The following is a 22,779-nucleotide window of genomic DNA, read 5'->3' on the forward strand; positions in this document are numbered from 1 at the left end:
CTATTCTTCTATATTGCAGATTTTTCTCACTTATTGTACAAAGAAATGGTGGTGTACAGTTTCATGAAATTTGATTTTGGAATGCTGTCACCGTATGTAGTGAGTTCTTCCGAAATATTTTTTGCAATTAAAAAAAAAAACTATGTTGCTTTCAGTGAAAATATGAGTAAAATGCATTATCAGCTTAGGGCTAGAATCCAGCCTTTGAACACTGGATTTTGTGTCTGGACCAGATTAGATTCTTTTAACAATCATTTTTCTACCAAAAGGTATTAGTTTATTTTGACTTATGATCACTTATGGGCTTCAAAGAATTTCCCAGCATTTTATGTTGTTGGAATAAAGAGAAGAGTGTTAATTATGTCTACTTGATAAATGATATACAGGAAGAACTAGGTCACAGTCAAATAACACTGTCCTACTCCTGGGTAAATTATATATTTACCAAGATTGAACCTTACAAGTACTATTGACAAATAAATATATAGTTAGCATAAACAGAATTTCACAATCTGGGAAACTGGTTTCTTCCTTTATCAAGATGCTTACCTTGTAATTTCTTTTCTGTCAATGAAATTCTTAGAAAGTATAAAATACTCAAAATTCCTGCTGCCAATAGTGCTGAATATACTGTTAACGAAAACATAAACAATTTCAGTAAGAAAAAAACAAAACAGGTGACTGAGTAGGTCTTGATAGGCTGTTTTTCCTCAGCCTGTCCAGTTGTGAGCAGGGCTGAGATCTTCCTAATTCCCCAATGTCATGGGGTTTAGTATGGAATGCCTGGTCAGACCAGATTGCAACTTCATTGGAGGCCCATCAAATATAATCAGGGTTTTTCAAAACTACTACTAGTGCATGCTCTGATTTTTTTTTTGTCAGCACCTCATTTTCCCAGAGGTCCAATTTAGAATTTTCTTTGCCTTTTAGCATTAATCTCATGCAACCACTAAGCAAGTTATTCTAAGATCTCTATTTGCCCATCCTTTGTATTCCCAGAATTCACGCTCTATGCCAATATCCCATGTCCACAATTATCCCCTTTACTTTATCTTTTTAGCTAAATTTTCCCTTTTCTTCAAGGACAGATGTAAGTTTAACCTCATCAGAATACTCTTTTATGTCTACAGTGTATATCAACATATTTTTCCTAGGTAATTTTGACATATCTCTTTTGGCTTATTATCTACATTGTCCTGTTACTGATTTTTCACACTTTCTAACAGCCAAAAAGAAGATGTTAAGCTATGAAAATCCTGGGGTTTTGCCATAGTGTTCCTTTTGTTTCTTATTCTGGTAGATTAACTTATTCTTCATAGGCACTGACTTAACACTACCAATTAAATTAAATTAAATTTCACTAAAACCAACAAACACTATATTATATCTGGGAATTCAAAATGGAAAAAAATAAATTCACTAAAGCTTTTTAAAGTGAGGGAACTGATTTATGAAGAAAGAGATTATGGTATGGAAGATAGGTACTGTAATAAAAGTAGGTAGATATCTACAGCAACCAACAGACAAAGGGATTCTTTTTTCTAGATGAAAGATTGGTGAGAGGCCAAATGGTATCATGGGACTAGTAACATCTGAGTTGGGTCTTAAAAGACAGTAGGAATAAATAAAATAAGGAATGATGGAAATTGTAGCATAATAGCTGTATATAACATCAAGGCAAATGGACTGACATGGCTTTTATGGGGAAAATAGTCATCCATATTTCTTCTGGATACAGAAGCTTCTGGATGAGGAATGCTGTTGGAACATAGAGGAATGTCAAGATGTACAAGAAGTATAGGGGCAGGGAATATGACATAGGCAGTAAACCACTGCACTCCCAGGGCTGAGCAGATCTCAGCCCTGCTCACAACTGGACAGGCTGAGGAAGAGGCTGCTGAAAAACACAGCAGTGTGAAACAAACTACTGGTATTAGAATGAGAAACGTGTTTAACTGGCCACATTATTGAAGCCAGACTCAGCAAGGGCCTTGAAGAATTAAAAGAAAAGTGAAGATATTTTGCATTTGGAGAAATTTATTTCTTTTCCACACCATCATTCTCTCTTTCTTCACTCTACAGTCTCTTTTGCTGTTGCTAATAATGGCCACATTGAGCTCCAATCATGTACTTTTGGTCATCAGATCCTATAAGACTCCATTTTATTAAGTTTTCCCCTTTATTAAGTTTATCCCTAATTCAAAAAATATCAAACTGTTTCATCAGACTAGATATTTTTTTAAATGTTAGTAATATTTTAAAATAAATGTAGTTTTTGAACAGTCCAGATTTATGGAGCAGTTGACAAATATACAAAGTTTCCATAAATCCTTCATTCAGTTTTCTCTATTGCTAACATCATACATTATTATGGAATGAACATTGGTTCTTTCATAAAACTAAAAACCAATATCTGTACATTAAATTATTCTATATTTTATTCATATTTCACTCATTTTGCCTAATGTCCTTCTCTTCTTTCAGATTGCTTTTTGAAAGATCACATTGACCAGCACATCTCCTTAGACCCCTCTGGGATGTGAAAGACATTCAGGCTTTGTTTTCAATGACCTTGACAATTTTGAGGAGCACTAATAGGATATTGAATATCCCCAAATGTTTTGTCTGAGTTTTTTTTCTCCTCATTAGACTAAGGTTATAGTTTTGGGGAAGAAGATTGCAGAGATAAAGTGCCCTTATTATCAAGTCTTGTAGGGGTACATAATAACTACATGACTTATCTCTGATGATGTTAATCCTGACCACTTGGCTGAGGTACTGTTTGCCGGATTTCTCTAGGGTAAAGTTAACCCCCCTCCCTTTTTATATGCCCTGCTTTTTGGAAGCAAGACAATGAGTGCAGCTTACGCTCAAGGTAGGAGGAAGGTTAATCTTAACCTTCTTGAGGCGTGGAGTATCTACATAAATTATTTGGAATTATCCTAAATAGGAATTTGTTTTGTTCTGTTTTTTCCTCCCTCGCTCTCTCCCTTTCTCCTTTTTGTTTTTCTTCTTTCCTTCTTACATTTTCACTAATTTATGTCAATATCAGCCAATTTAAAAAATCAATCAAATTTTGACTCTCCCTCTCCTGAAAACACCACAGTAATATGTGTAGCTCTCAACTACTTTTTTAACTTTAAGTTTTAACAGGTAGATTTACATGCAGTTATGAGAAATAAGCATAGAATTATCCCTTCTATGCTTCACACAATTTCTCCCAATTACAGTCAGGAATTGGTGTGAACTGCTGATCTTATTCAAATTTCACCCATTTTTTATGCAATTTTCTCACATGTGTGATTCCGTGTCACCACTAATACTGGCAAGATGCAGAATGATTCCATCACAGTGATCCCTTGTACTATTTATTTACAGTAACAACGGTCTCATTTCTTATACCTTTCCTTAGCCCCGACCACAAATGTGCTCTCCATTTCTGTAGTTTTGTTATTTTGATAATCTTATATTCCTTGGTTAATATATAATGTTGACCCTCTGACATTTATCTTGCTTCTTTCAGTATAATTTCTGAATATATATGAGATATATGCAAGTTGTGCAATATATCTCTCATTTACTTTTATTGCTAAGTAATATTTCATGCTGGGGTTGTATTACACTTTTTTTAACTATTCACCTGTTGAAGGATATTTAGTTTATCTCTAGTTTTGGCCATTATGACTAAATTCACTGTAAGTATATATAGGTTTTTTTTTGGGGGGGGGGGTTGTTTTTCTGGTGTGTGTGTGTGTGTGTGTGTGTGTGTGTGTGTGTACATAAGTACTTACCCTCTAGGATATGTGCTCAGGAGTGCAATTATGAGATGATATATCCAAAACAGTGAAATTGTGAGATTTTCAGAATCGCTATTATCATCTTGCATTCCCTAAACCAATGTATGTGATACCTGAATTCTCTGCAAGCTCTCCAGCTTTTGTTGTAACTATTGTTTCTATTAGTCCGTCTGATAGGTGTACAGTGATACCTTGTGATTTTAATTTGCATTTCTGTAACGGCTAATGATGTTAAACATGTTTTCCTGTGTTTGCTTGCATATATGTATCTTTTTGTTGTTGTTGTTGTTGTTCTGTTAGTACCATACAGTCCATCATTAGTTTTTGATGGAGTGCTCAAGATTCATGATTTACATATAACACCCAGGGCTCCATCCAATGGGTTATTTTTCATTAAAATACCTGCTCATTTTTTTTATTTTCTAATTACACTATTACTTTGAATTAAATGTCTATTATATGCTTTCCTATAGTCCATGGTCAGATAGGTAGTTTAGACATATTGCCTAGCAGTCTGTAACTGTCTTTTCACCCTCTCAAGAAGGTCTCTTTTATTATAGTAAAATATATAATAAGATCTACACTCTCAACAAATTTCTTCTTTTTATAAGATTTTATTTATTTATCTGCCAAAGATCACAACTAAGCAGAGAGGCAGGCAGAGAAAGAGGAAGGGAAGCAGGCTCCCTGCTGAGCAGAGAGGCAGATGCTGGCTGGATCCCAGGACCCTTAGATCATGAACCGAGCCAAAGGCAGAGGCTTTAAACCACTGAGCCACCCAAACACCCTCAACAAATTTCTAACTGCAAAATACAGTATTGTTAACTTTAGCCACACTGTTGCATAACAGATACCTAATTCATCTTGTGTAACTGAAACTTCGTATCTATTGAAGAGCATCTGTATTCCCTGTAGTTGTCAGTCACTGACAACCACAATTCTACTACTTGTTTCCATGAGTTTGACAATTTTAGATACTGAATATAAATGCAATTTAAAATAATTTGTTCTTCTGTTAGTGGCTTATTTCACATAGTGTATGTCCTCCAGGTTCATGCACATTGTCATAACAAAAGAATTTCCCGAGTATTTAAAACTGTTTAATATTCTAACGTATATATATGCCATACTCTATTTTTCTATTCATTGGCTGAGGGACATTTAGGATCTTTCCATTTCTTAGCTGCCTTGAATAATGCCACTTCCCATGATTATGAGAGTTCATATCTTTCTATAAGACTCTATGTCATGTTTTTTTGGGTAAGTACCCAGAAGTGGGATGAGTAATCATATGGGAGTTCTTTTATTTTTAATTATTTTGAGGAACTTCCGTAATGTTTTATGTGAAAACTACAACATTTTGCATTAAACCTAACAGTGTACAAGGGTTTCAACTTATTCAATTCGTCACCAAGATATTATTTTCTGTTGCTATTTTGGATACTGGCCACCTTAATGGGGATGAGGTCATATCTTGTGGGTTTGATTTGCATTTCCCTGGTGATTAGGGATGTTGAGCATCTCTTTATAATTGCTACTATGTCTTCTTGGAGAAATGTTTGTTTCATCCCATGGCTTTTTTTTTTTAAGATTTTTTTTTTTTTGGGGGGGGACGCCTGGGTGGCTCAGTTGGTTGGAGGACTGCCTTCGGCTCAGGTCATGATCCCGGGGTCCGGGGATCGAGTCCCACATCGGGCTCCCAGATCCATGGGGAGTCTGCTTCTCCCTCTGACCTTCTCCTCTCTCATGCTCTCTCTCACTGTCTCTCTCTCAAATAAATAAATAAAATCTTTTAAAAAAAATTTTTTTTGACAGACAGATCAGAAGTAGGCAGAGAAGCAGGCAGAGAGAGACAGGAGGAGGAGGCAGGCTCCCCACTGAGCAGAGCCGGATGCGGGACTCAATCCCAGGACTCTGAGATCATGACCTGAGCCAAAGGCAGAGGCTTTAACCACTGAGCCACCCAGGCGCCCCCATCCCATGGCTATTTTTAATTGGGTTATTTGTGGGGGATTTTATGTGGAATGTAAGAGTGTTTTATATATTTGGATACTAATGTCTCATCAGATATATCATTTGAACATATTTTCTCCCAGTCTGTAGCTTGCCCTTTACTCTGTTGATTTTTTTTTTTTTTCTTTTTGGTGCAGAAGCTGTTACTTGAAGTGATCTTACTTGTCTATTATTATTTATGTAATTATTTATGTATTTATTTACATATTGATTTGTGTCTATTTATGTATTTTGCTTTAGTCATACATGAGACATAATATCCAAGAAAAGTGTTATGAAGATTTTCCTTATGTTTTCTTCTAGGGATTTCATAAATTTGGGTCATAAAATAAAATTTTAATACATTTAGAGTTGGGTTTTGTGGATGATATGAGATAAGGATCTAATTTCACTCTTTTCTGGTTTTTCAATATCATTTATTGAAAATACTTTATTTCTACATTTTGTACTCTAGGCATTCTAGTCAAAGATCAGATGACTGTGTGTGTTTGTGTATATTTAAGAGCTCTATTCTGTTTCATTGATCTATATGTCTGGTTTTTTTCTTGATTGTTTATTCAGTTTGGGTTGTTTTATTTACTTTTTTTGCCAGCACCATACTGTAATTTTAATTTACTCTAGTTTTGTAATATATTGCAAAAGCAGAAAATTTGTTTAGTTTTATTCTTCTTCTTAAGATTGCTTGTTGTTATTCAGTGTCTTTTGTGACTCCATACAAATTTTAGCATTTTTTTCTACTTTTGCAAAAAATAATTCATTAAGATTCTGAGAGAAATTACATTCACTATATGAATTGCTTTGGGTAATATGGACATTAATATAATATCTTTCTTCAAATTCATAAACATGAACAATTTCTCATTTATTTGTTTCTTCTTCTAAATTCTATCATTGATGTATAGTTTCAGTGCATAAGCCTTTCATCTTCTTGGTTACATTTATTTCTATGTATTTTATATTTGATTTTTTTTAAGTTCCATCTCTTTTTCTTCTTTTCAGTGTTCCAGAATTTATTGTTTATGCACCACAGCTAGTGCTCCATGCAATACATGCCCTCCATAATACCCACCACCAAGCTCACCCAACCTCCCACCACCTCCACTCCAAAACCCTGTTTGTTTCTCAGAATCCACAGTATTTCATGGTTTGTCTGACCCTCTTATTTCTCCCAACTCACTTCTCCTCTCCTTCTCCTAAGGTCTCCTGTGTTATTCCTCACACTCCAAACTAAGCAAAAACATATGATAATTGACTCTTCTGCTTGACTTATTTCATTTAGCATAATCTCTTCCAGTCCCCCCCGGTTGATATAAAAGTTGAGTATTCATCCTTTCTGATGGGGCAAAATACTCCATAGAATATATGGACCAATTGTCTTTATCCATTCATCCATTGAAGGCAATCTTCGCTCTTTCCACAGTTTGGTGACTGTGGCCATTGCTGCTATGATCATTGGGGTAAAGATGTCCCTTCCTTTCACTACAACTGTATCTTTGGGGTAAATACCCAGTAATGCAATTGCAGGGTCATAGGGAAGCTCTATTTTTAATTTCTTGAGCAATCTCCACACTGTTCTCCAAAGTGGCTGCACCAACTTGCATTCCCACCAACAGTCTAAGACGGTTCCCCGTTCTCCACATCCTCTCCAACACATGTTATTTCCTGTCTTATTAATTTTGGCCATTCTAACTGGTGTAAGGTGGTATCTTAATGTGGTTTTGATTTAATCTCCCTGATGGCAAATGATGATGAACATTTTTTCATGTGTCTGTTAGCCAGTTGTATGTCTCCTTTGGAGAAGTGTCTGTTCATGTCTTCTGCCCATTTTTGATGTGATTATTTGTTTTTGTGTGTGTGTTGCATTTAAGGAGTTCTTTATAGATCTTGGACATCATACCTTTCTCTGTATTGTCATTTGTGAATATTTTCTCCCATTCCTTGGATTACCTCTTTGTTTTGTTGACTGTTTCCTTTGCTGTGCAGAAGCTTTTGATCTTGATGAAGTCCCAAAAGATCATTTTTGCTTTTGTTTCCTTTGCCTTTGGAGACATGTCTTCAAAGAATTTGCTGTGGCTGATGTCAAAGAAGTTACTGACTATGTTCTCCTCTAGGATTCTGATGGCTTCCTGCCTTATGTTTTGGTCTTTTATCAATTTTGAGTTTATCTTTGTATATTGTGTAAGAGAATGGTCGAGTTTCATTCTTCTATACATAGCTGTCCAGTTTTCCCAGAACCATTTATAGAAGAGACTTTTTTTCCACTGTATATTTTTTCCTGCTTTGTCAAAAATTATTTGACCATAGAGTTGAGGGTCCATATCTGGGCTCTCTACTCAGTTCCACTGGTCTATATGACTGTTTTTGTGACAGTACCATGCAGTCTTGGTGATCACAGCCTTGTAGTAAAGCTTGAAATCAGACAAGGTGACACCTCCAGTTTTGCTTTTTCTTTTTTAACATTTCCTTAGCAATTCAGGATCTCTTCTAATTACATACAAATTTTAGGATTGTTTGTTCCAGCTCTTTGAAAAATGCCAGTGGAATTTTGATTGGAATGGCATTCAAAGTATAGATTTCTCTGGGTAGTATAGACATTTTAACAATGTTTATTCTTCCTATCCATGAGCATGGAATGGTCTTCCATCTTTTTGTGATTTTTTTTTTTCAAAATTTTTCATGAGCGTTCTGTAGATCCTTGAGTACAGATCCTTTGCCTCTTTGGTTAGGTTTATTCAAAGGTATCTTATGGTTCTTCTTGCTATAGTAAATGGAATTGTGTAATTTCATTGTTACTGTACAAGAATGCAACTGATTTCTGTGCATTGATTTTGAATCATGCCATATTACTGAATTGCTGTATGAGTTCTAGTAGTTTGGGGTGGAACCTTTTTGTTTTCAACATAAAATCATGTCATCAGCATATAGAGAGACTTTGACTTCTTTTTTTGCCAATTTCAATACCTTTTATTTCTCTTTGTTGTCTGATTGCTGTTGCTAGGACTTCTAGTACTATGCTGAACAACAGTGACAAAAATGGGCATCCTTGTGATCTTGATCTCAAAGGGAAGGCTGTGAGCTTTTCCCCACTGAGGATGATATTCACTTTGGGTTTTTCATAGATGGATTTTATTAAATTGAGGAGTGTCCCCTTTATTCCTATACTTTGAAGAGTTTTAAGCAGGAACGTATGCTGTATTTTGTCCAAAGATTTTTCTTCATCAACTGAGAGGATCATGTGGTTCTCTCTTCTCTTATTGATTTGTTCTATCATATTGATTGATTTCCAAATGTTGAACAATCCCATCCCAGGGATAAATCCCACATGGTCATGGTGGATAATCTTTTTAATGTGCTATTGGATCCTATTATCTAGGATCTTGTTGAGAATCTTGGCATCTATATTCATCAGGGATATTGGTCTGAAATTTTCCTTTCTGATGGGGGTCTTTGCTGGTTTGGAGATCAAGGTAATGTGGCTTCATAGAAAGTGTCCCAAATTTTTCTCTCTGTTTCTATTTTTTGAAACAGCTTCAGGAGAATAAGTGATATTTCTTCTTTGAATATTTGGTAGAATTCCCCAGGAAATCTGTCAGGTCCTGGGCTCTTGTTTTTTGGGAGGTTTTTGTTCACTTCTTCAGTCTTGTTACTAGACATTAGTCTATTCAGATTGTCAATTTCTTCCTATTTCAGTCTTGGAAGTTTCTAGGTTTCCAGCAGTGCATCTATTTCTTTTAGGATGCTTAACTTATTAGCATATAACTGTTGACAATAATTTCAGATAATTGTTTCTATTTCGATGGTGTTAGTCATGATCTCTCCCCTTTCATTAATGATTTTTTTTTTTTAATTTGGGACCTCTCCCTTTTCTTTTGGATTAGTTTGGCCAGTGGCTTATTGATCTTATTAAGTCTCTCAAGGTAACAGCTGCTAGTTTTGTTGATGTATTCTACTGTATCTCTAGTTTCTGACTCCTTGATCTCAGCTCTAATCTTAATTATTTCCCTTCTAGTGCATGGGGTTGGCTTAATTTGTTGTTGGTTTTCCAATTCTTTAAGGTATTTAGAGAAGCAGTGTATTTGGGATATTTTAAAATTTTTTGAGTAAGGTCTGGATGGCTATGTATATCCCCCTTAGGACTGCTTTTGCCATATCCCATAGGTTTTGGACCGATGTGTCTTCATTATCTTTGGTCTCCATGAATTGTTTATTTTTTCTTGGATTTCCTGGTTTATCTAAATATTATTTTGTTGTGACTGAGTTTCAATTTTAAAGTATTGTGGTCTGATAATATGCAGGAAATAATCTCAATCTATTGGTATCAGTAGAGCCCTGATTTTTGACCTACTATGTGGTCTATTCTGAAGAAAGTTCCATGCTTCTTGAGCAAGAAGACTGAGTATTCTGTTGTGTTAGGGTAGAATGTTCTGTATATGTCTGTGAGGTCCATTGGGTCCAGTTTTTCATTCAAAGCTCTTGTTTCTTTGTTGATTTTCTGCTTGGATGATCTCTCTATTGTTGAGAGTGTCATGTTATGATCCCCTACTCTCAATGTATTCATATTGATATGACTCTTTATTTTGATTTACAGTTGGCTTATGTATATGGCTGCTTCCATATCGGAGACATAAATATTTATAATTGTTAGATCTTTTTGGTGGATATGATGCAGTGTTCTTCTGTGTCTCTGATTTCAGACTTTAGCTTAAAAATCTAATTTATCTGATATGAGAATCACCACCTCAGCCTTCTTTTGAGGGCCATTGGTGTGGAAGATGCTTCTCCATCTCTTAACTTTCATCTGGATATATCTTTAGGTTCCAAATGCATGTCTTGTGGACAGCATTGGAATGGGTACTGTCATTTTATTCAGTCTGCAACCCTGTACCATTTTACAGGAGTATTTGGGCCATTCGTATTGAGAGTCATTATTGAAAGAGAAATTTTTATTGACATCATGTTGCCTGTGAAGTCCATGTTTCTACAGATTGTCTCTATAAATTTCTATTCTATATAACTCTTGGGTTCTTCTTTTATATAATCCCCCTTAATATTTCTTGTAGTGCCAGCTTGGAGGTCACATACTCTTTTAAACTTTACTGGTCTTATAAGTTCTTAACTCTCAATCCATTTTGAATGTCAGCCTTGCTGGATAAAGCATTCTTGGCTGCATGTTCTTCTCTTTTAGTGCCCTGAATATGTCTTGCCAGCCCTTTCTGGCTTACCAGATTTCTGTGCACAGAATTGATGTTATTCTGATGGTCCTTCCTCTGTAGGTAAGGAATATCGTCCCCTTGGCTGCCCTTAAGACCTCTTGTCAGAAATTATGATTAGTGAATTTCACAATCTAGTTTCTGGATGTCTTTATAGACTCCTTGACCGGGGGTGGGGGGAGTGCCCTATAAGCCATGAATACTTGTTCCATTCTCCATACTGGGGAAATTTCCATCCTGTATTTGTTCAACTATATCTTCCAGTCTTCTTTATTTCTCCAACCCTTAAGGGATCCCAATAATTTTGACACTGGAATGTTTCATGGCAACATTTATTTCCCTAATTCTCATTTCATGGCTTCTAAACTGTTTGTTCCATGTCTCCTCCTGATCCTTTTCTTCTATCATTTTGTCCCCGAGATCACTAATTATATCTTCTGCCTTTAGTACCCTAGCTGTTAGAGTAATTATTTTAGATTGGATTTCATTGATAGCATTTTTTTAATATTCTTTTTTTATTAATTTTATTGTTTATAAACATATAATAAATTTTAATTCAGGGGTACAGGTGTGTGAATCGCCAGGTTTACACACTTCACAGCACTCACTATAGCACATACCCTCCCCAATGTCCATAATCCCCCCCCAACCCCCCCCCCCCCATCAACCCTCATTTGTTTTGTGAGATAAAGAGTCACTTATGGTTTGTCTCCCTCCCAATCCCATCTTGTTTCATTTACTCTTCTCCTACCACCTTAACCCCCCATGATGCATCTGTTCTCCCTCATATCAGGGAGATCATATGAATAGTTGTTTTTCTCTGATTGACTTATTTCGCTAAGCATGATACCCTTTAGTTCCATCCACGTCGTCCGCAAATGGCAAGATTTCATTTTTGATGGCTGCATAGTATTCCATTGTGTATATATACCACATCTTCTTTATCCAATCATCTGTGATGGACATCTAGGTTCTTTCCATACTTTTGGCTATTGTAGACATTGCTGCTATAAACATTCGGTGCACGTGCCCCTTCGGATCACTACGTTTGTATCTTTAGGGTAAATACCCAGCAGTGCAATTGCTGGGTCATAGGGTAGTTCTATTTTCAAACATTTTGAGGAACCTCCATGCTGTTTTCCAGAGTGGTTGCACCAGCTTGCATTCCCACCAACAGTGTAGGAGGGTTCCCCTTTCTCCTCATCCTCACCAGCCTCTGTCATTTCCTGACTTGTTCATTTTAGCAATTCTGACTGGTGTGAGGTGATATCTCATGGTGGTTTTGATTTGTATTCCCTGATGCCGAGTGATATGGAGCACTTTTTCATGTGTCTGTTGGCCATCTGGATGTCTTCTTTGCAGAAATGACTGTTCATGTCCTCTGCCCATTTCTTGATTGGATTATTTGTTCTTTGGGTGTTGAGTTTGCTAAGTTCTTTATAGATTTTGGGACTAGCACTTTATCTGAAGGGTCATTTGCAAATATTATCTCTCATTCAGTCAGATGTCTTTTGGTTTTCTTAACTGTTTCCTTTTCTGTGCAAAAGCATTTGATCTTGATAAAAGCCCAAAAGTTCAATTTTAAATTTAAATTTTATTTATTTATTTTTTTTAAACATATAATATATTTTTATCCCCAGGGGAACAGGTCTGTGAATCGCCAGGTTTAAACATTTCACAGCACTCACCATAGCACATACCCTCCCCAATGTCCATAACACCACCGCCCTCTCCCAACCCTCCTCCCCCCTCAACCCTCAGTTTGTTTTGTGAAATTAAGAGTCACTTATGGTTTGTCTCCCTCCCAATCCCATCTTGTTTCATTTACTCTTCTCCTACCCCTTAACCCCCCGTGTTGCATCTCCTATCCCTCATATCAGGGAGATCATATGATAGTTGTCTTTCTCCAATTGACTTACTTCGCTAAGCATGATACCCTCTAGTTCCGTCCACATCATTGCAAATGGCAAGATTTCATTTCTTTTGATGGCTGCATAGGATTCCATTGTGTATATATACCACATCTTCTTTATCCATTCATCTGTTGATGGGACATCTAGTTCTTTCCATACTTTGGCTATTGTAGACATTGCTGCTATAAACATTCCGTGCACGTGCCCCTTCGGATCACTACGTTTGTATCTTTAGGGTAAATACCCAGCAGTGCAATTGCTGGGTCATAGGGTAGTTCTATTTTCAACATTTTGAGGAACCTCCATGCTGTTTTCCAGAGTGGTTGCACCAGCTTGCATTCCACCAACAGTGTAGGAGGGTTCCCCTTTCTCCGCATCCTCACCAGCCTCTGTCATTTCCTGACTTGTTAATTTTAGCCATTCTGACTGGTGTGAGGTGATATCTCATGGTGGTTTTGATTTGTATTTCCCTGATGCCGAGTGATATGGAGCACTTTTTCATGTGTCTGTTGGCCATCTGGATGTCTTCTTTGCAGAAATGTCTGTTCATGTCCTCTGCCCATTTCTTGATAGGATTATTTGTTCTTTGGGTGTTGAGTTTGCTAAGTTCTTTATAGATTTTGGACACTAGTCCTCTATCTGATATGTCGTTTGCAAATATCTTCTCCCATTCTGTCAGTTGTCTTTTGGTTTTGTTCACTCTTTCCTTTGCTGTGCAAAAGCTTTTGATCTTGATGAAATCCCAATAGTTCATTTTTGCCCTTGCTTCCCTTGCCTTTGCGATGTTCCTAGGAAGATGTTGCAGCAGCTGAGGTCGAAGAGGTTGCTGCCTGTATTCTCCTCAAGGATTTTGATGGATTCCTTTCTCACATTGAGGTCCTTCATCCACTTTGAGTCTATTTTCATGTGTGGTGTAAGGAAATGATCCAATTTCATTTTTCTGCATGTGGCCGTCCAATTTTCCCAACACCATTTATTGAAGAAGCTGTCTTTTTTTCCATTGGACATTCTTTCCTGCTTTGTCGAAGAGAGTTGACCATAGAGTTGAGGGTCTATTTCTGGCTCTTTATTCTGTTCCATTGAGCTATGTGTCTGTTTTTGTGCCAGTACCATGCTGTCTTGATGATGACAGCTTTGTAATAGAGCTTGAAGTCCGGAATTGTGATGCCACCAACTTTGGCTGTCTTTTACAATATTCCTTTGGATATTCGAGGTCTTTTCTCGTTCCATATAAATTTTAGGATTATTTGTTCCATTTCGTTGAAAAAAAAAAATTGGATGGTACTTTGATAGGAATTGTATTAAATGTGTAGATTGCTTTAGGTAGCATAGACATTTCCACTATATTTATTCTTCCAATCCAAGAGCATGGAACATTTTTTTCCATTTCTTTGTGTCTTCCTCAATTTCTTTCATGAGTACTTTATAGTTTTCTGAGTATAGATTCTTAGTCTCTTTGGTTAGGTTTATTCCTAGGTATCTTATGGTTTTGGGTGCAATTGTAAATGGGATTGACTCCTTAATTTCTATTTCTGCTGTCTTGTTGTTGGTGTAGAGAAATGCAACTGATTTCTGTGCATTGATTTTATATCCTGACACTTTACTGAATTTCTGTACAAGTTCTAGCAGTTTTGGAGTGGAGTCTTTTGGGTTTTCCACATATCCTATCATATCATCTGCAAAGAGTGATAGTTTGACTTCTTCTTTGCCGACATGGATGTCTTTAATTTCTTTTTGTTGTCTGATTGCTGAGGCTAGGACTTCTAGTACTATGTTGAATAGCAGTGGTGATAAAGGACATCCCTGCTGTGTTCCTGACCTTAGCGGAAAGCTTTCAGTTTTTCTCCATTGAGAATGATATTTGCGGTGGGTTTTTCATAGATGGCTTTGATAATATTGAGGTATGTGCCCTCTATCCCTACACTTCGAATAGTTTTGATCAGGAAGGGATGCTGTACTTTGTCAAATGCTTTTTCAGCATCTATGGAGAGTATCATATGGTTCTTGTTCTTTCTTTTATTAATGTGTTGTATCACATTGATTTGCAGATGTTGAACCAACCTTACACCCCTGGAATAAATCCCACTTGGTCGTGGTGAATAATCCTTTTAATGTACTGTTGAATCCTATTGGCTAGTATTTTGGCGAGAATTTTGCATCTGTGTTCATCATGGATATTGGTCTGTAGTTCTCTTTTTTGATGGGATCCTTGTCTGGTTTTGGGATCAAGGTGATGCTGGCCTCATAAAATGAGTTGGAAGTTTTCCTTCTATTTCGATTTTTTGGGAACAGTTTCAGGAGAATAGGAATTAGTTCTTTAAATGTTTGGTAGAATTCCCCCGGAAGCCGTCTGGCCCTGGGCTTTTGTTTGTTTGGAGATTTTTGATGACTGTTTCAATCTCCTTACTGGTTATGGGTCTGTTCAGGCTTTCTATTTCTTCCTGGTTCAGTTATGGTAGTTTATATTCTCTAGGAATGCATCCATTTCTTCCAGATTGTCAAATTTGTTGGCGTAGAGTTGCTCATAGTATGTTCTTATAATTGTCTGTATTTCTTTGGTGTTCGTTTTGATCTCTCCTCTTTCATTCATGATTTTATTTATTTGGGTCCTTTCTCTTTTCTTTTTGATAAGCCTGGCCAGGAATTTATCAATCTTATTAATTCTTTCAAAGAACCAGCTCCTAGTTTCATTGATTTGTTCTATTGGTTTTTTTTTTTTTTTTTTTTTTTTTTTTGGTTTCTATTCCATTGATTTCTGCTCTGGTCTTATGATTTCTCTTCTCCTGCCGGGTTTAGGGTTTCTTTCTTGTTCTTTCTCCAGCTCCTTTAGTTATAGGGTTAGGTTGTGTACCTGAGACCTTTCTTGTTTCTTGAGAAGGCTTGTACCACTATATGTTTCCCTCTCAGGACTGCCTTCGTTGTGTCCCACAGTGTTTGAGCTGTTGTGTTTTCATTATCATTTATTTCCATGAATTTTTTCAATTCATCTTTAATTTCCTGGTTGACCCATTCATTCTTTAGAAGGATGCTGTTTAGTCTCCATGAATTTGGGTTTTTTCCAAATTTCCTCTTGTGATTGAGTTCTAGCTTCAGAGCATTGTGGTCTGAAACTATGCAGGGAATGATCCCAATCCTTTGATACCGGTTGAGACCTGATTTATGACCAAGGATGTGATCTATTCTGGAGAATGTTCCATGTGCACTAGAGAAGAATGTGTATTCTGTTGCTTTTGGATGAAATGTTCTGAATATATCTGTGATGTCCATGTGGTCCTGTGTGTCATTTAAGGTCTTGATTTCCTTGTTGATCTTTTGCTTGGATGATCTGTCCATTTCAGTGAGGGGAGTGTTAAAATCCCCTAGTATTATTGTATAATTGTCGATGTGTTTCTTTGATTTTGTTATTAATTGGTTTATATAGTTGGCTGCTCCCACGTTAGGGGCACAGATATTTAAAATTGTTAGATCTTCTTGTTCGACAGTTCCTTTGAGTATGTTATAGTGTCCTTCCTCATCTCTTATCATAGTCTTTGGCTTAAAATCTAATTGATCTGATATAAGGATTGCCACTCCTGCTTTCTTCTGATGTCCATTAGCATGGTAAATTCTTTCCCACCCCCTCACTTTAAATCTGGACGTGTCTTCGGGTTTAAAATGAGTTTCTTGTAGGTAACACATAGATTTTTTTTTTTTTTATCACTTCTGATACCCTGTGTCTTTTGATTGGGGCATTTAGCCCATTAACATTCAGGGTAACTATTGAGAGATATGAATTTAGTGTCATTGTACTGCCTGTAAGGTGACCATTATTGTATATTATCTCTGTTTCTTTCTGATCTACTACTTTTAGAGAACCCCTTTCAATATTTCCTGTAGAGCTGGTTTGGTATTTGAAAATTCTTTCAGTTTTTGTTTGTCCTGGAAGCTTTTAATCTCTCCTTCTATTTTCAATGATAGCTTAGCTGGATATAGTATTTGTGGCTGCATGTTTTTCTCGTTTAGTACTCTGAATATATCATGCCAGCTCTTTCTGGCCTGCCAGGTCTCTGTGGATAAGTCTGCTGCCCATCTAATATTTTTACCATTGTATTTTACAGACTTCTTTTCCCAAGCTGCTTTCAGGATTTCCTCTTTGTCACTAAGACTTGTCAATCTTACTATTAGGTGATGGGGTGTGGACCTATTCTTATTGATCTTGAGGGGGGTTCTCTGAACCTCCTGGATTTTGATGCTTGTTCCCTTTGCCGTATTGGGGAAATTCTCTCCAATAATTCTCTCCAAGATACCTTCTGCTCCCCTCTCTGTTTCCTCTTCTTCTGGAATCCCAATTATTCTAATGTTGTTTCGTCTTATGGTGTCACTTATCTCTCGAATTCTCCCCTCGTGGTCCAGTAACTGTTTGTCCCTCTTTTGCTCAGCCTCTTTATTCTCTGTCATTTGGTCTTCTATATCGCTAATTCTTTCTTCTGCCTCATTTATCCTAGCAGTGAGAGCCTCCATTTTTTATTGAACCTCATTAATAGCTTTTTTGATTTCAATTTGGTTAGATTTTTGTTCTTTTATTTCTCCAGAAAGGGCTTTTATATCTCCCGAGAAGTTTTCTCTAATATCTTCCATGCCTTTTTCGAGCCCGGCTAGAACCTTGAGAATCGTCATTCTGAACTCTAGATCTGACATATTACCAATGTCTGTATTAATTATGTCCCTAGCCTTTGGTACTTCCTCTTGTTCTTTTTTTTTTTTTGTGGTAAAATTTTCTGCCTTGTCATTTTGTCCAGATAAGAGTATATGAAGGAGCATGTAAAATACTAAAAGGGTGGCAACAACCCCAGGAAAATATGCTTTAGCCAAATCAGAAGAGATCCCAAATCATGAGGGGGGAGAAAGGGGATAAAAAGAGTTTCAGAAGAAAAAGAAAAGAAACAATTAAAAAAGAAAAAATATAAAAAGGAAAAATATATATATATATAATTAGATAAACTAGTTAAAAAAAGTTAAGAAAAGGGTAAAGTTAAAAGAATTTAGCAGAAGAAGAAAAAAATTTGAAAAAGAAAAAAAAAATTAAATTAACTGCAAGGCTAAAGAATCATGGGGAGAAAGCCATGAGTTCCATGCTTTGCTTTCTCCTCCTCTGGAATTCCGATGCTCTCCTTGGTATTGAAACTGCACTCCTTGGTAGGTGAACTTGGTCCTTGCTGGGTTTCTTGTTGATCTTCTGGGGGAGGGGCCTGTTGTAGTGATTCTCAAGCGTTTTTGCCCCAGGCGGAGTTGCACCCCCCTTACCAGGGGCTGGTCTGAGTAATCCGATCGGGTTTGCTTTCAGTAGGTTTTGTTCCCTCAGCGGTTTCTGTAGAGTTCGCGAGGGCGGGAATGAAGATGGCAGCCTCCCGGTCTCCTGTCCAGAGGAGCGGAGAGCGCGGGGCCCCACTCCTCAGTGCGCCCTCAGAGAACAGCGCCCAATTACTCCCGTCACCCTGGCCTCCGTCCGCGCTCATAGCTGACCGAGCCTGTGACCAGTTCAAGGTAACCCCGAGCTTAGAGCTCACTCCTTGGCTCTGTCTCTGTAGCCGGCTTCTCTTTTCTAATACCTGTAAGCTCTGAGACACTCAGACACCCCCGATCCTTCTGTGACCCTGTGGGACCTGAGGCCACGCTGACCCTGCATGGGCTTCACCCCGGTTAAGCTTCTGGAGCGATGTCCCTTGGCAGAACAGACTTTTTAAAGTCTCGATTTTGTGCTCCGTTGCCCCACCGCTTGCCAGGAGCTGTCCCCTCCCCCCACGGTCTATCTTCCTGTCTCTTTGGATTCACTTCTCCACCAGTCCTACCTTTCAGAAAGTGGTTGATTTTCTGTTTCTAGAGTTGCTGTTCTTCTTCTCTTGAATCTCCCGTTGGATTTGTAGGTGTTTGCAATCTTTAGATAACCTATCTAGCTGATCTCCTGCTACCTGAAGTAGTCTCAGCCTGCTACTTCTCCTCCATCTTGACTCCTCCCTTCGATAGCATTTTTTAGCATCTGACAGATTGGCTGTCACTTTTGCCTTTCAAGATTCTATGTTGTCACTAATGTTTTTTTTTTTTTTAAGATTTTATTTATTTATTTGACAGACAAAGATGACAAGTAGGCAGAGTGGCAGGCAGAGAGAGAGAAGGAAGCAGGTTCCCTGCTGAGCAGAGAACCAGATGTGGGGCTCAATCCCAGGACCCTGGGATCATGACCTGAGCCAAAGGCAGAGGCTTTAACCCACTGAGCCACCCAGGCACCCCGTCACTAATGGTTTTCTCCATTGCCAGGATATTTGTTACCCTGAATTCCCTCTCTGGCATACTGATTATGTCCATGTCTAGTAGTTATGTGAAAGAGGGCACAGTCTTTGAATTTTTTCCTCATTGGGTGTTCTTTCTAAAAGTCATTTTGATGAGAGGTGGTTGAGGGGAAGTTTATCTGCACATATCAAGCATGATAGAGTCAAGGTGCTCCCTGGTAAGTTTCAGAGCAATCGGAAGCCCAAAACAAAACAAAAACAAAAACAAAAACAAAAAAAAAAGAGAGAGAGAGAGAGAAAAGAGGGGGAGAAAAGAAAAAAAAACAAAAAAAACAAAAAAAACAAAATAGCCAAAAAGAGCCCAACAGTAAGATTATAGGGCACCTGAGTGGTTCAGTGTGTTAAAGCCTCTGCCTTCAGCTCAGGTCATGATCCCAGGGTCCTGGGATCAAGCCACACATCAGGTTTTCTGCTCAGCAGGGATCCTACTTCCTCCTCTCTCTCTGCCTGCCTCTCTGCAATCTTGTGATCCGTGTAAAATAAATAAATAAAAGCTTTAAAAAACAGTAAGGTGTATAAAGTACGTAAACAAAAATGAACAAAAAGACTGACAAAACTAAAAGAGAAGAAAGAAAAAAAAAAGTAAAAAAGAAAAACCCAGCCAGGATGAACCTCAAGAATAAGATTTACATAGTACAAAAGCAAAAACAAATACATAGAAACACTGACATAAAATAAGATGGGAAGGTGGTTATAAATCCTCGATGTGGGCAAGGATGGTTATTTCAGTTCTCCTTGGTGTATCTTGATATCAAATTTCCAGAGATAAAGGGAAATTAAAATTGGTTTATATATAGTGGTAGTATTGAATAGGGTAAAGGATTACCTTGAAGCTTATATCTATATGTACATTAAAAAAATAAAGCAAAAGCAAAAGAAACAAGTATATGTATGAAAAAAATTTAAGTTAAATAGTGATTATGTAATATGTTGTATTATACATCTAGCTGTAATAAGTATGTTAAAAAATGAAAGAACAATTGTGAGAACAAATTAAACAAAATTTGTATCTATGAAATCTACAGGTTTTGGGGCAATACTGGGAGCTTAATATATTGTTTTCCCCTGATGTTCGGGTTTTGCAGTTTTATGGGGACCCTGCTATTGTCCTCTTGCTCTTTTGCCTTGTCTTCTGGGGGACGGGCCTGCCGCACTGTTTTTTAGTCAGTATGGCTTGGGCTGAGCTGTCCTGCCATCTATCTGTGGAAACTGGCTTTTTGGGTTTTTGTTCTCTGGAGGCTTTTGTTCTTTATTGGTTCTTTGCTTTTTTGTTTTTGTTTTGTTTTGTTTGTTTGTTTTTTGTGCCTTTTCAGAGGGTCAGTGTAAAGAAAATTGTCCTCACCCAGTTCTCAGCCTCAGAGAGAAGCCTCACTCTGCTCCCCTCTGAATGGTCCAAAACAAAGACACTGCCCCCCCAACTCTGCTGAACACCACAGCCTCCCACAGGTGATGTACACTCCCAGCCACTGTCTCCATGATTGCCAGAGTCCCCACTTGTCTCTGCACCCCCTTGCCTTAAACTGCAAGCAATATTGGTCCAGGGGATCCCTATCCAGGTGATGTTGGTGTGGGGACTGCTCTCTGGGGTCCACATCATGACTTGGCAGCAGTGAAGGTCTGGGAAGGCTGCAGGTCCAGGGACCTCAAGCAGGAGTCTGAGTCAGGCTATCTCGGGCAGGGGCAGGGGTTCACACAGTCTCAGTGGTGGTGTAAGCAGCAGAAAACCGTGGGTATAGGGACCACCAACCGGAGACCCTGTCGGGCTCTCTCAGACATGGGTGGGCACCAGCTGTGACTGCCCTGGGATTGTGGGCTTATATCCGTGTCTGCAGTTGCCTGATTCCACAAACTGCCCCTTAAGACTCATGTTTTTTTGTTTTTTTTTTTTTTTTTTTGAGTGTTGTTAACTAGAATCCAGGTTAATGCTGCTCCTCAAGAACAGGACACTTTTGTATTGGGGTACTACTTTCCAATGGGTCACTTCCGGTGGCTCCCTTCCCCTTCTTAATTTTTTTTTTAAGATTTTATTTATTTATTTGACAGATAGTGATAACAAGTAGGCGGGGCGGGGGAGGGAAGCAGGCTCCCTGCTGAGCAGAGAGCCCAATTCGGGGCTTGATCCCAGGATCCTGGGATCATGACCTGAGCCAAAGGCCGAGGCTTAGCCCACTGAGCCACCCAGGTGCCCCTCCCTTCCCCTTCTGATATCCTCTCCAGTACCAGTCAAAGTGTTCTCACTCCAGTGTACCTTTCCACTGAGGATCTTCTGCCCCTGTAGAGATCCAGAAGTGTATAATCTTACATCTCAGGCTGATTTCATGGGTGTTCAGAGAATTCTGGTAGATATTTAGCTCCATTCAGGGGACCTGTTGAAATAGGGTCTCCTACTTCACCATCTTGCCAACTTCCTTGATTTTTGTATCTATATTAATCAAGGATATCAGTCTGTAGTTTTCTTTTGTTGTGGTGTCTTTATTTGGTTATGTTACATGAGTAATGTTGGGCTTTTAATAAAATTTGAGGCATTCTTTTTTTAATTTTCTTGAAAATGTTTGAGAAGAATTGGTGTTAATTCTCCTTTAAGTATTTGGTAAAATTGCCCAGTGAAGCCATCTGGTTCTGTGCTTTATTTTATTTGGAATTTTTAAGGTATTGAGTCAATGTTTTTAGTCATTTTTGGTCTGTGCAGATTTTCCATTTCTTCATGATTCACTCTTGGTAGATTTCATGTTTCTAGAAATTCATCCATTTCTTTTAGATGATCTGATAGGTTGGCATGAAATTGTTCATAGTAGTCTCTTAAAGTTCTTTGTATCACTGTGGTATCAGTTGTAGTCTCTCCTCTTTTACTTCTAATTTTTATAACTTGAGTCTTATTTTTATAGCTAGTTTGACTAACGGCTTGAGAATTTTGTTTATCTTTTCAAGAAGTCAACTTTAATTTCATTAATCTTTTCCATTGTATTTCCGTTTCCATTTTTGTTCATTTCTTCTTTAATATTTATTATTCCCTTGCTGCTAGAACCTTGGAGTTAATTTTGTTTTACTTTTCTAAACCTTTGAGGTAAAAGGTTAAGTTATTTAAATATATTTTTAATGTAAATGTTTGTACTTGACTTGTAAATCTCCATCTCTGTACTGCTATTTTGATCATGTAACTTTGGTGTGTTGTGTTTTCATTTTTTTTTTTTTTTGTCTGAAGATATTTACTAATTTCAATTTTGATTTCTTTTTTGACTCATTCTTGTTTATAAATGTGTTATTTAATTCTTACATTTTCTTGTTTATTAATATCTAGTTCAATTACATGTGACTGGAAAATATACTTAGCATCAGTTCAATCCTTTCATATTTTTAAAGCTTTTTTTTTGGCTTAAAATGTGTTCTATCCTTGAAAATGTTCCAAGAGCACTTGTAAAAAATATGTATTCCTTTGCTGTTGGGAGAATGCCTTGTGTATACCTGTTAGGTTTATTTTTTCTATAATGTGTTAAAATCTGCTGTTTCCTCATTGATTTTT

The sequence above is a fragment of the Lutra lutra genome, chromosome 5 (assembly GCF_902655055.1).
Source record: "Lutra lutra chromosome 5, mLutLut1.2, whole genome shotgun sequence".
NCBI classification, from domain to species: domain Eukaryota; kingdom Metazoa; phylum Chordata; class Mammalia; order Carnivora; family Mustelidae; genus Lutra; species Lutra lutra.